The sequence below is a fragment of the Tachypleus tridentatus genome, chromosome 6, assembly GCF_004210375.1.
Source record: "Tachypleus tridentatus isolate NWPU-2018 chromosome 6, ASM421037v1, whole genome shotgun sequence".
NCBI lineage: Eukaryota > Metazoa > Arthropoda > Merostomata > Xiphosura > Limulidae > Tachypleus > Tachypleus tridentatus.
This window is the reverse complement of record NC_134830.1, coordinates 16,656,654-16,668,872: the sequence shown is the minus strand read 5'-3', so window position 1 is coordinate 16,668,872 and position 12,219 is coordinate 16,656,654. Positions and strand designations below refer to the sequence as shown.

General features: G+C 33.2%; 1 protein-coding gene across 3 annotated transcripts in view; it reads left to right on the top strand.

Moving 5' to 3' along the window:
- Positions 1-5,184: 5,184 nt before the first annotated feature.
- Positions 5,185-12,219, top strand: part of LOC143251992 (Golgi resident protein GCP60-like) — a 50,331-nt gene continuing 43,296 nt past the window's right edge. Inside the window, exon 1 of one of the 3 annotated variants that reach the window (XM_076503462.1) lies at positions 5,185-5,581. The gene's annotated coding sequence lies outside the window, so the exon portion shown is untranslated. Of the gene's footprint in view, positions 5,582-5,666; positions 6,159-12,219 lie in introns of those variants that run through there. The other 2 variants (XM_076503464.1, XM_076503463.1) reach the window with 2 other exon arrangements.

Sequence of the window (12,219 nt, the reverse complement as noted above, 5' to 3'; positions counted from 1 at the left end):
AGGAAAACCAGCGAATAAACCAAATAGCTACCGACCAATCAGTCTGACCAGCTGTGTTGGCAAAATTCTCGAAAGAATAATAAGTAATAGACTCTCCACATTCTTGGAGATAACATCAAAATTACCAGAAGAACAGAATGGATTCAGAAAATTTAGACAAACGACAGATCATTTAATAAGATTAACCGAAACTATAATAGATAGTTTCAACAAAAAGAATGTACAGTCGCTTGCTTCCTCGATATCGAGAAACCATTCGACACCGTTTGGCACGATGGTCTAAGGTTCCGAATGAATGAAATGGAACTACCGCGAGGAATTATTCGCTGGTTATCTAACTTTCTGGAAAACAGAAAATGTAGAGTAAACGTAGAAGGAACTTTTTCCGAATACTTTACTCCACTAGTTGGTGTCCCACAGGGAGGGGTGGTTAGCCCTATACTCTTCATCATGTATGTAAACAATATGCCATTGAAGGATCCAAATCATGGATTCTCATCACAGTTCGCAGATGATGTGGCAATCTGGAAAAGTGCTGCAACACCCACGATAGCAGCTACAAACATACAACCACAATTAAATAGAATTAGTGAATACTGTGAAAAATATAGAATTAAAATAAACACAGCAAAAACTCAGCTGGTACTCTTTACGAAATCGACAAAACACAGAAAACAACAGCTAGAAATATATATGAATGGCACTCTACTCCAGGTTGCCCAATCAGCAACTTATGATTCAAAATTAACTTGGATCAATCATGTCAACGAAATTAAAAATAAAATTTGGCGAAGAACCAACTATGTTAGGAGTCTAACTGGTAAACACAGTGGAGCATCTACAGATAACATTTTGAAAATATACAAAACATATATAAGACCAGTAATAGAATATGCAGCTCCAGCATGGATAACTGTAAGTAATAAAACAATCAAAACTAAACTACAAACAATACAAAATACACTTCTCTCACAACAGCATACAGAGTACCGAGATCAATATCATCTAAATTCATTCACAATTACTCGAACATACCAACCATATCAGACAGACTCCTAAATATTACAATTAGATATTTTAACAAAAATTGGATGAAAATGATTTATTATGCGAACTAGATAGGTACCTCATACATGATGAAGAAAATCCTAAATATCTCTCCCCAATTAACATATATATTAAACATAAAGAAAAATAAAGTAAAGTATGTATGTATATAAACTTTAAATAAAATATTTATAGTTTACATATTTATGTATTTTAAAATAATAATCAGTTAAAAAAAATTGCCACCAGCTACCGTGACTACTGTGAATAATAGACTATAAATGGACATTGCCCTAAAAAGGACCTAACATACAAACAGTTAGGGAAAATAAGTTCAGGAAGGAGGAAGAGGTCAAAGTGAACCTGACCCTCCAGGGCAAAATACCCAAATACCATTGGAACGATTAGTTTATATTGCGTTTGTGAACTAGCGAAAATATATTGACATACATGTTAAAAATCTGGTTTCACTATATCATTATTTTTTTCTTTTCCACTAATGCGTTTGCTTTGAAAAATGTAACTGCACAATTTGTGAACAGGAAATGACAAACAGTTGGCGTTAAAAGATTGTGAATATCGACGTTAATGGTTAACATCCAGTTGCCGTAAAAATACACTCCGCACTTTAAAGCCATGAATGCATGTTATGGGTGATGATCAATTCTGAATAATTGACCAGACGAAAGAAGACTTAGAATTATCGGTGAGTACTACTTTCCTCTAAGTCATTATAAGTTCAAAGTAAGGACGGTTATGCATAAATAGCTCTTCTGTAGCTTTGTTAAATACACAAACAAATATTGCACAAAATTTAGTGCCACATACTTAAATGATCAAATTCCTATTTAATTAGAACACAACGAAGCTGGTAGTTAGCCATTCTCCAATGGAACATCAAATACGGATCTGGACTGTTTTACCAAATGTTTTAAGCAAGGTATTGCATGGAATGGACGGACTAAAGTATAGGCTGGTGTTAAGTTTAACAGTCAGATGACAATACTCAAATTAACTGATTTGCTTTCAAACATTAGTCAAGCCTACTTAATAACTGGTGGAACGAGCAGGATATATGAAAATTAACCTGAATTTCAAAACCAATTGAGTTTTAAGTTGTATGAGATATAATAAGATTAGACACATGTAATGGAAAGTGAAAACAGTCTTAAGTTACAATATATGCGCAAAAAAAAATGCATTTCTGTGTAGAAACTTAGAAAATTACTTCTACTGGATCTGTGAATAGATTATCAGTTGTTGATTTTTCTCAAGATTACTTGCTGCACATATGTTGATGATGATGATTAAGTAGAATTCTAGAAGTATCAACAAATCTTTACTGATACAATAAACTTCTGTTCCTTTTTTTACAATAGTTGAGTAGTGCAGTGGTGAGATTCAAAAATTTTAACAATCGGTTCTATCTCGCTTTACACATCCCCGTTTTTTGCAATGAAAAAAAAATCTTACCGAAATAATTTATTTAGTATGCTTTAAATATTTCGAAATCGCCACTTGATTATCATCAAAATCTTTATTCCTTCCTCGTTTGACCCTGTTGTCATCAACTGTGCGTTTTTTCTTAGCCACGTTTGAACTGAAGAAGTTGGATCTCATGAATCCAGTGGGAGGCCAATCAAATTAATTGTCATCAGGTTTGCCACATTTTCAACTCTAAGGCGGCTTCTTTTATCTGAATATATGATATTCATTATTTAAAACCTTCTTCCTGCCTCTGCGGAACTAAGAGCAACAATATTGACGATATTTTTAACCTTTTATACAGTTCTTGGAATATCATGATTATGGCGATTTCGTAGGACACTTTCCCCATAGTCACGGAAATTATTAATGCTGATTTCGTGTGAAAGAGCTTACTGAAGTCATACAATTTTTCTTCAGCGGTTTTCCAAGGGACAACAACTTCATCAGTATTCCAAAAATCTGGCTCAAGTATGTTTATCAGTTCATGAATTTTATTGTCATTTTCCTGTGCATTATTTTTTCATTTTAAGTGATTACAATCCATCAAGCTGGCTTTCATATTTATTATTACTGATTCTAGTAGTTTTTGACAAGGAATGCCTACATATCTTTGGCTTTCAACAAACTCAATATTCCTAAAGGCGTTAGAAGCAATGGTTTCATCAATTTTATTTTCAAAGGTTCCCTACTTTCTTTGAGCATTTCAAATGCCTTAATGACCCTTTTTGCTAATGTTTCAGCTCTTGCTAAATTTAAATTTCAGGCTTGAAGGGCATTAAAAAATAAAGAAATTTCTTGTACCATATCTATCATTATTGCTAAATCCTTCAGGAAGAATTTGTTGCAAAGAAAAATGTTTGTATAATGCTGGATAAGCACGCCATAGAGCAAGTATTGATATCAGAGTGCAAACAGCCTATCTTGGTCCCAAAACTGTACCAATCTTCAGAATTTCTAATCCAAGTTCTTCAGAAATCTTGAAAAGCTCCATTTGGTTTTTGTTTGATTGGTGAAAGACCATGTAGATTTTATATGTGAACACTTTGGAGTGATTCACTTGTATTATATCAATGATAGAATAATCTAAAACAATTCCAAGCGGTGATTTAAGCAATGCTAAATTATGATGTCAGCTATCTGTGCTAGCCTTCTCAAAAATACGTTCATAAAATTTTATAGTAATAAAATTATCTTAGGCCCGGCATGGCCGAGCGCGTTTAGGCATACGCTCGTAATCTGAGGGTCGCGGGTTCGTATCTGAGTCGCGCTAAACATGCTCATCCTCCCAGTCGGGGGGCGTTATAATGTTACGGTCAATCCCACTTTTCGTTGGTAAAAGAGTAGCCCAAGAGTTGGTGGTGATGATTAGCTGCCTTCCCTCTAGTCTTACACTGCTAAATTAGGGACGGCTAGGTGCAGTGGGCTAACAATCTAGTCACTTAAACACCAGTTACGGAAACCGCAGTGATTGCGGCCCTATGTTCCTTAAAGGAATTGAGTGGCAAAAAAAAAATCTTAATTAAGGGGATTTTATTAAAAATATTTTCTATATTTTATTTTGTTTGTTTGTTTTAAATTTAGACCTTCAAAGAAGTGATTTATTACAATAAGGGGTGTGTTTGTTAGAATCACATTTTTTTTTAGAGTAATGTGGTCAGGGGTCTGTCTGAGGTAGTTGTTTGTATATTGTTCCATATGAGCCTACCTGGATTCTGTATACCCTGGTGCTTGGAATAAACGTGTTTTGGCATCATATTGTGAAAGAATTTGCTACAAAAATTTAATATATGGCACATGCACTGTATCTAGATCTAAGTGACACTTCGCTCCCTCCTTATATAGGCTGGAGTCCTGAATCTTTTAAGTATCAAGCGACGTCGCTGGCTTGTGTAAAATTGGGAAGTTCAAGTGAAGTGGAAAAGTTTTTTGATGATTTTCATGTTTATCATGCAATAAACTTTACAATTAAACAAGTGATAGCTTAAAACATCATCTTCTAGAAATAAAAATGCACGTGTTATTTGATACTTATGGATGTTTTCACCTATGATTTAATTTATGTATCTTAATTACGTTTGCAGTTAACTATTTTTGCTTCCTTTTCTTTTCACCAGGTGCATGACTCATTCCAATATTTAACCAAAAGTGCATTCTAAAAGGCTAGGTAATCACTGAGATGCCTTAATAGGTTGTTTTGTAAATTTTGGTCTAAACCATTAGTAGTTTATACTTTACCTATCTATTTACCAAAAGAAAAAATATACAGTTTTGGTTTGTGTGTTGTCAAACACAACTATACATAAAATTATCTATACTTTGCCTACAATAGATATCGCAAGCTAACTTTTTAAAGTTGAGTGCACACAAACTTTCCATTGTGCCTCTAGAATATGAACGTAATTCTGTATTCCTTACTATATTACTTATGGCACTGTGCAATACACTAAAAGTTTCTTTACGAGTCTGATTTATGAAAACTAAATTCTGTATTATGTGGTTTTGTAAATTAATTTTTCTAACAATTGGTTTATTCTGTGAAATATATATATATTACTTAGTGCCCAGAAGGTATGGTGCTTGTACCATTTTCAGAACTATAGGGTAAAACGACAGTGCATTTTAAACGAAATTTGTTCAATAAAATTGATGTATGATGGTAATGTGTGATGTATTATATATTTTGAGACAAATTTTATCGGGAAACAAATGTGATAGTTGGTTTATTCTATGAAAATATTTACATTGTAGTCGGTAATATACAATTTTCTTTTTTAGGGAAGAAGAAAAATAACGTTCACATTAGTTTTAAACTAACAAGTTTAAACTTTTTATTTTTTCAACATAAACGGATCGTGGACGCTTGGGTTCTAAGAGCGAGGTGTACTGAACATTGGATGGTGTGTAATTAATCATACTAATATTAATTTAAAACTAAAAGCAATACTACTTTCCCTGACAGTGGTAGTAGAAGTGGTTATATACAGTAGACTATTATAAATCCCACGCCCTTCTGTGTATGCACTGACTTCGACAACAAAATAAATGCGTAAGTTGTATAACTTATATGAGACCTATTTTTCATTTGTAATATAAGTAGTTTTGTGGAAATAAGTAACTACTTAAACTAGTTATGCTTGAAATTTTATACTACTGCTAGTGTTTTAATGTAATTGTATTATGCGGTAGTAGTTCTGTGTAGTTAATAGTGGCAAAGCTTTAACATTTTAGGTGTACGAAGTGTAGCCTTGTTCCTGACGCTGTCACCTAGTTACTTTGCGTAATCTGTAAATTATATAGATATAAATATGAAATGTGTTTGTTTGCACCGCAACTCTTCCAAGCCTAGTGGGACAATCTCAATCAAAATGTGAATATAAACACTATGAACTATGGGGAATGTCCTAAGATGGTCAAAATTAAAATTAACCCTATTTCTAATTTGAAAGGCTAATTCCTTCTAGCCTATTGATTTAATCTCAAACAATTTTGGCAGTTGATGCTTTAATAGTTTAAGCAGTGTTGAATATTCTGAATGGATTCAAGATTAAAGTTTGAAATTTACTGGATTGTTTCTCAAACAGTCGTGCTTTTCTCATTGTCAAGAAGCTGTTGTTTGTTCAAGGGTGGGATCATTACAAAATCCTTTATTTGTTGATAAATGGAAAGTAAACTGAAAGTGCTGAGTATGATGAAGCTTTGTTATAATTTTAAATTTTTTACATAAAATTTATGTTCAAGTTACTGCCTTGAAATATATGATTGCTGTTAAACTTGCATTGTTTTAATTAAGTTTATAAAGTTATATATTGAAAAATAAACTGAACCAGTATATTTTTTCTTTGTAACCTTGATAATATGTGTGTAAGCTTAATTTGCACATTAACATTCCATGTAGATTCTTATAATATATTGGCAAGCATTAATTGTCTTCATGTACATTAATTAACTCATTTTAGAAAGTCACTTTTCTTGCTGGTATTTACTTAGGATCTGTCAATTTTGAAGTTTAATTTTCTTTATGTTTCACAAGTTGCATTCAAGAGAAAATGCTTATAACAGCATGCTAGCATCAGTTGACAAGTATAATAGATTCAGCACTACCATTTCATTATCATGAAATACATTACATATAACATAGAGTTCATAGAAAGCCTGATGTTTCCACAGGAAATTTGAATATATCAGTCTTTAAGCAGTTTCAAGTCATTACATGTGCCTTTTGTTTTTCAGGCCAGTTAGGGCTAAAGCCAAGAAAGGTTGAAATGTTATTTATAAATTATATGCCTATGTGGTATATGATGCTACATATAACAAAATAGTAGTTAATATAAATTATTTCAGTAAATAAATTAAACATATAACTTTTAACTTCTCCTAGTTTGTAGTGAAAATGGTTGTACACATTAGCATTTCCAAAATTTGTTTTATTATTTGTCATCACTGAGACATTTTAATATTGTCATCGTTTGTTAGGCTTGCTTGTTTACAACTTAAAGTTTTAACTGAAGTGGAAAAATAAGTTATTTTATGTTGTGAGTATTATAGTGCAGCATTGTGCATGGATATTAAAAAAGGCAAAGTTTCATTGAGAGAAAAAATGCATTTTTCAAGCAGCATAAGGCAAGCATTTTTGGAGGAAGGTAAGGTGGGGTGTTAGGGGAGACTATGGATTGCCACTGGTACTCATAGTGTAAATCCATTAAAAGCAAACATATTTTCTTTCATTTCTATTCAGTTGTTCTTATAAGGTATAAGAACTTTTATGAAATAAAACTAAACATGAGTATTTGCATATTAACACTGAATAATATTTTTTTTTAGTGTGGTTCTACAAAACCCTATTCTTCGTTTATTTTGAAGATGAAATCACTTTTTTCTTTCCTAATAACTCATAACTAGCTAGGTGTGAAACCAAGTGTGTCTTTTTGTAGTAGTTCATAATATTTATGACAGAGGGAAAAGTGCACTTTGGAGGTGTAAGGGCAGGGAAAGAGCTTGAGCCCATCAAGCCATTCCAGTTTCCTCTGGACATCACTGTTGTAACAATAGTGACTTATTAATTTGAATAGAATAGTATGTAGTAATATGTTGTGACGGGTGGAATTTTGTGTAATATTATAAAACCATTTCAAAAATAAACATAGATTGTTTTTAACTTTTAAAAATTTTCACACTTTATAAATCAATTATTGAATGATTTCTAGAATTAAAAAGGGGATTACAAATAAGGATTAATATTTCCTTTGTGAGCAAGTTTACATACATGTGAATGAACATTTTTTGAACAAACTAAAAATGTATTTTTTGAAAATATTAATCTTTTTTTTTTTAGTTTGTGTACAGGTAAAGTATAATTTAAGCAAAATGTATTAAGTTTTTTTAATGCTGAAAGATGTAATATACAAATAAAAACTTTACAATGGTAAGAAAATAGATTTTTAAAACATCTCTTACATTTACTAAATTTTGTGATTGAGGCAGAATCCAAAAAAAAAAGCCCAGCACATTTTGAAAACATAATGAAATGCTGCAAAATATATAACTAGCAGTATGTAATACTTAGTAAAACTTGGCATTTCTTCATATTCATTTTGAAATTGCAGATTTCAAATTAGTTAAAGGTTTAATTGTCTTATTTTTATTCTATCAAACCCTCTTCTTTGTGATTGTTATAGAAATATGATCATACTTTTAAAAAAAAGAAAAGAAATTGAATAGGACCTTGTACTGCCAGATGTTGTAAAAGATTATTTGCTAGGTTTTCACAGTTTTTAGTTTTGTAATCATGTAAGATTTGTTATGAAAATATGATGATTTCATACTTATAGAAAAATCCCTAATGTGGATAAATTGCAATTTGTGGTTATTGTAGGGGAAAAAAAAAAATTAAGCCAATGAAAAATCTTCTTTGTTATGATGTGTACATAAACAGTGCAGTTGAGTGTCTGTAGATTTACATCTCAAGTATTTAACATTTTCAGTTTTAACAGTTATTTAATGAAAGTGTTAGGTGCATGTTCATCTTTACAAGTATTATCTGGTTAATTGTAGTGTATCATTTAAGTATAATTTATAGAAATAATAAGCAGTATATCATATTATTTCATATGAACCATTTTATTTTACTTCACCATCCTGTAGGGAACTTGATTGTGCACATACAAGAAATGTATTTGAAATCTGTCTGAACAAGATTTGGTGTGTAATATGTCCCACAGACTGTTAATGCATTAATTAGTTGCAATACATTATTATTAGACTTTTATTTAAAACACCTATTTTCTTGTTACATTATAAGTAATAACTTGTGCTAGTAGCATGGTTCGTAATAATGTTGTGAATTTGTAAAGTGTTAAGTTACCAGTTAGGTTGGAACATATAGTCATTAAATCTTTTTACTGCTGTGATGGAAAGTTGTCAAATTTTTAAGTCTAAATTCATTAGATAATCCAAAACAGGTTTGTAACCTTGTAAATAATTGTCTATTAGACATATTCATATTTTAGAATTGTATGATGTATATGGGTACACACATTCTTACACATCTGCAGATCATGATATAAGTCAAATGACAATTTTAACTCGACAATACACTGTATAAGATTAGAAGTAGTGTACTAGCTGATACTTTTCATTGTAAAAATGGGTCATTCCATGTCAAATCATTCAGGGGCTGCAGGTGACCCCCACAGAATGCCTTGAAAAAGTTCACATGTGCTCATCTACCCATATAATGAAAAATTGCCAAAGATTAGATCAATATCTCTAATAGTTTGATTTACAGCCCTGTAAAATATAATTAATTTTTTTTTTATTTTTAGCGAATTCATTTTTGGGCAACTTTGGCTGCTTAAAGCTGCAAGAGTAATGGTGGTAGAATTCAAAAATGGTCTCAAATCAAGTTTATCTCTCTTAGGATTTGGATAGTGAGGCAGTAAAATATCTGAAAACCCAAAATCTAAAAAAAATCATTGGTTTCTGTAATAAGCTATAGCTCTAAAACTTAATATGATACAAAGCTGAATTTTTATCTAATTTCCCATAACATATCAGTTGATAAATCAGCAATTGTTGTAATTAAAAGTCTGTTAGATCTCCTGTAAAAAATTTAGTTGCATGCATCTTTTTATGTTTTAGCTAAAAATAGCTCTACTTCAAGCTACAGTATGACCATGTCACCAGTTATTCAGCCTTTTCAGATTTTAACCATATATTCTTATATCTCTGAATATGATCTACAAAAAAAAATCAGGATGCTGTTCAACCTACTTTTTGAGTTATAATTTTTTAAATTATCCTCTGACCATACGTTGTTTACTTGAAAAAAACAACTCCAATTCAGGTGTGTTACTGTGTGCAAATGTATCCATACAATTTTGAAAAATACCTGTCAAAATTTTATGAATCCCACTGACATATTCTAACCAGCCTTTCACAATGTTAAATAATGAAGTTGTAAGAAACAAGAAAGAATTAATTCATTTCTGAACAAGTTTATTGGCATAACTAGTTAGATCACATGGCAATGCAAATATATTGTGTATGCATTACAGTTATGCAGATATGGCTGAGTTTAAGATTCATAATATAATAAATACAAAGGTAAATCAGACACAAAAAGCACAGTGCTACAACAGGGGATAACTGAGAAAGATTATAGTTACACCAAACTGCAATAATCCTGACAGTGAAATGTTTCAAAAACTGCTTTGGTGATAAATTAGCCTTAACAACATCAAATAAACATTGCTTTGTTCAGACAGCTTGAATAATTTTCTGAAATTCGAGTTTGATTATGTTGAGATCACTTTGACTGAGAACATAGTGGCTAGCACTACTGCCTTGCATGGTAGGTGCACTTATCAGACAAAGAATATGTTGGAAAGGAATCCAGCTTTCATCTTCACGTGACCTTGCAGGCCATGAGAACAGTTCGTTTCTTGATTTCTTCATAAATGACACCAACACATCGGAATATTCATCTGATCTATCGTTTATATTTCCCACATACCATTCATGATCGTATATGCATGCCACATATTTCCCTGGCTGATAATTGTCATTGCTATCATTAGACCCTATTTCAGCTGCTGCAGCATCACTTTCACTGTTACTACCAACAGTTACAACTGTGTACACATCATCATCTGATAGCCTTCTCACATACAATTTGTTGGTAGAATAAAGCTGTGATGTGACCTAATACCTGCCACAGTTTTGCATTTTTCATAGTGCTCAAGTAGATCAAACTTTACACAATTCTGCAGGACTGATTCCTGATTGACAAGACAGAACTGAATGCCCTGAATGTGGTCCTTTGCCCAATGGTACATATCAGACACACTTACAATTTGATAATTTATTATTTTATTCAACCTTGAATTTTTTGAAGATCATGTTCAGAGATGTAAGAATATATGGTAAAGGCTGAATATTTCAATGGGATTCATAAATTATTTCACCCTCGGTGTGGATTCCTGTACGTGGTGAGGGGACCTCCCAGGGAAGGTTCTGTTCTTTCAGTTTACCTCCTTTGGGATCTAAATATCCACCCACATGTTTGCCGTGCATGGTGACCCATGAAGGGGAGGAGAGGATCCTGGTGGTTGAGGGGTCCAACCCCAACACACCACTTTGGCCTTGAAATCCTGTAGATGGGCAGCCTTTGGGTGGCCCTCCTTGGGTCAATTGGCTGGTCCACTTGGGCTAGAGTCAACCAAGTACCAGTGTTGGATGTTCTCAACGGGTGTTGTGGACATTGTGTCTGATGCTGGTGTTTGGGTATAGTGCTCACGAAACCCTGGCGTAGCTGCAATGTCATGCAAGGACATTGTAGTGCATCCCTCGTAGGGCTCCATGGTGGGTGGGGTCAGTGAGTACTGAAATTTTCCTTTTTTCCTATGGATCCTCTAACAAAATTTTAAATAAAATAGTGATAAAACAGTCAATAGGAAAATTACCATATCTTGAAGACTCTGAGCAGCAATCTTCAACATCTGTAACACCTGTACCTCATTTTCTTATATTACATTCTCTTTTAGAAAAACCTTTAGGGCAAATGTCCCCCTTTTTTATTCAGAAGGGACTAGAGGGACTTGCTGGCTCTCCAAAGTTAGTAAAGAAGCTTCGATCTTTAGACATATTGGTTGAAACATCCACATCCCAACACAGTGAGCTCCTCTTGAATTCAAGGGCATAGGATGTACCTAGTGAGGCTACCCCTCATGCTACCTTGAATTCATCATGAGGAGTTATTGTTGAGAGGGATTTGAAGAACGTCCCTGAATCAAAGATTCTCGCTGGTCTTTCTACTCAAGGCGTTTCTCGCAAAGATGGAGTTACTGCCAACAGATATCCTCATTTTGACATTTACATCACCATGCCCACCTGCCACCATAAGGCAGGTTATCTAATTTGCAGGGTACGGCCATACATTCCAAACCCTCTCCAATATTTCCAATATCAGAGGTTCAGCCACTCAAAGACGTCACGTCGTGGTTCCCTGACATGTGCTCGTTGTAGTGGCATGGATCACAATGCCTATGAGTGTGACACGGACCCACATTATGTCAACTGCGATGGTTCCCACCCTTCCTACTTTCATTCTTGCCTAAAATGGTTGGAGGAAAAAGAGGTGCAGCGTTTGAAACCGACTCATAACATTAGTTATCCTGAGGCTTGGAA